This window comes from Diceros bicornis, chromosome 20 (assembly GCF_020826845.1).
Source record: "Diceros bicornis minor isolate mBicDic1 chromosome 20, mDicBic1.mat.cur, whole genome shotgun sequence".
NCBI lineage: Eukaryota > Metazoa > Chordata > Mammalia > Perissodactyla > Rhinocerotidae > Diceros > Diceros bicornis.
In genome coordinates, this window is record NC_080759.1 from 57,698,092 (window position 1) to 57,700,898 (window position 2,807).

Consider the following 2,807-nt stretch of genomic DNA (forward strand, 5'->3'; position numbering starts at 1 on the left):
GCAGCCCCTGCAGCTCAGAGACACTTGCAGCATCTCAGGCCCTTCAAGTATTTCTGGGGGTCCCTGGAGTGGGCGTGTCACCTGTGTCCAGAACTAAGACTGGTCAGCAAGACAAAGCCACCAACGCATCCTCAGTGGATTTTTTCTTATCTTCATGTTGAGCTTCAATTGGCTGGCCACTTCCACAGGGCTCTTCTGCTCCCACCTGGCACCCTCTCTGATGTTCTGGAAGCCTCCAGGGCCGAAGCTGCAGAGTGTTCTCTGAGAAAGGGGGAAGGGATTGTGCCTCCCTTTTAGGGTCACCCTCAGCTAGCTAGAAGCATCCAGACAGGCACTCGGGAAAAAGGACCTTCGTGTAGAACTGCCCTCTTCCCTAGTGGAACAGAAGAGCATTTTACATTATCAAACAGAATACATGATATTAGTACCTGACTACCCAAAACACAGCTAAAGGGCGAGTTTACGCCTCATAGTAAAGGGGTCATCACCTTACAAAGGGACAGCATGGCTCCTGTCAGGATTCTCTTCTCAAATGTTTCTTTTGAGATCGACAGATAGAGGGAGGAATTAAAAGCTGAAGTATTCCAAATCGCTGTTGATTAAGTTTGTCAGGAGTTATGAGGAAACAGAGAGTAAGTCACAATCAGAAGGAATGTGACTGTGTCCAGGTCTACATTTCAGTTTCATTTTTCTAGGCAGGACTCTCAACTAACAGACGTTCTGGTTCCAAGTCTGGATGCCTGATAATGCAATCAGACTTTTATTTTTCCTTTCACCATTGGCCAGTCCTCCATAGAGTTCAGATGAGGTGAATTGGTTGGGGCTGCATCGAGTGATGGACAGCCTAGGGTTCTCAGAATGACCAACCCCTATGACTACCATTGCACAGCCTTGGGTCATTTATCAACTCTCCTTCCTCTTGGGAGGAGCTCCCACTTAGGATGCTCCTCAGTTCCTCCTGTCAATGGCCTCCCCGCAAGTTTTTAATGCAGGATAAGGTGTCCTCACCCCAAATCTTGCCTGCCCTCTTCTGAGCCAGGGCCATCAGAAGCCAGTGTAGGCTGGTCAACTGCACCATGATCCTCTGGGTCACAGAGCCTACAGCAGAGAGCAAGACAGCATGATCTGTTTTCATCATATCCCTGCTTGTCACTGGGTCTTCTAATGAAAATGGGTCATCTCAGAGGTTGGAAATGCCAGGTGCTGTAACATTTGCTGGAGACACAAACATGAATAAGACACGGTCACTGGCCTTATGTTCACAGCAAAGCATAAATAAATGCCTAGATTGCAATACTGTGTTATGACAGAGGCATGTTCAAGAAACATTAGGGGGCCCAATGGGGAAGGTCCAGTCTGCTGAAGGGACGTGTGGGGCTCTCCAGAAGGATGAGTAAATGGGAAAAGGACAAAAAACAATCTAGGCAGGGGTGAACAAATGCATTCACTCATTTGGCAATCGTCCACTCAAAAGAATTCATTAAGAGCCCACCACATGCCAGGCACTGTGCTGGGGCCCTGGGAATGGGGGTAAAGAGACAGACAAAGGCTGTGTCTTCATGGGCATTTCAACCTCAATGTTCCTGCTGCTAAGCTGTTGGTTCTTCCAGAACTATGGAAATAGTCCAGTTTGAAAGGGGTCCTACTGGCCAAGTCTGAGATAATTCACTAACATAGTCACAGATTGCAGCCCTTGGGTGAAATAGGAATCCATCAGTCTATATCTTCTGGTAGTGGGAATTGCAATACAAAACCCCGAGACTGGAATGAATTTGGCATGTTTGAGAAAAATAAGGGAAAAAATATTCACATTTGATGGAAAAAGGAAGTGTTGATATCCTTAACATACAGGCTTCTATAGAAAGAAAGCAAAATAATCCAAAAGAAAATATGATTGTAAGTAAGTAATTCAAAGAAGAGAAAATACAATGAGAAGATAAAACATAAAAAAAATGTTCAATCAAATAAATTATCACAGGTAATCAATTGAAACTACAGGTTTTTTTAACCACCAAATGGGCAGTTTGGGTTATATTTAAATTAAATGCTTATTTTGACATCAGAAAAGTTTTAAGAATATTATGTCAAATTTCTAAATACCTTTACCTGGATTGTGCCACATTTGCAGAGAGATAGAGAAATAGAGAGATGATAGCTAGCTAGCTAGCTAGCTAGATAGATAGATAGATAGATAGATAGATAGATAGATAGATAGAAAGAAAAAAAAAGAGAAAAAAACAGTTAAAGATCAAGAAAGAGAGAGATAGGGAGGGAGAAGGGAATAAGTGAGAGAGAAGGAATTTATAAATATTATATTATTAGTGACAAAAGTTTTAATAAATTGAAAGTCAGACTGTCAAAAGACTGAAAAATGTACTTTCAACAAATTTTAAGAGGGCTGGCCCCTGGCTTAGCGGTTAATTGCACGTGCTCTGCTACTGGTGGCCCGGGTTCAGATCCCAGGCGCGCACCAACACACTGCTTCTCTGGCTGTGCTGAGGCCGTGTCCCACATACAGCAACTAGAAGGATATGCAACTATGACATACAACTATCTACTGGGGCTTTGGGGGGAAAAAAAAAAAAAGGAGGAGGATTGGCAATAGATGTTAGCTCAGAGCCGGTCTTCCTCAGCAAAAAGAGGATTCGCATGGATCTTAGCTCAGGGCTGATCTTCCTCACAAAAGAAAAAAAAAATTAAGAAATATAAATTTTAAAAATATTTTTGGGTTAATTTGGAAGTATTTTTCAACATTTTAATTTTTTTTCTTTGAAAACCATAAGAGTGTATTACATGTTCATATAGAT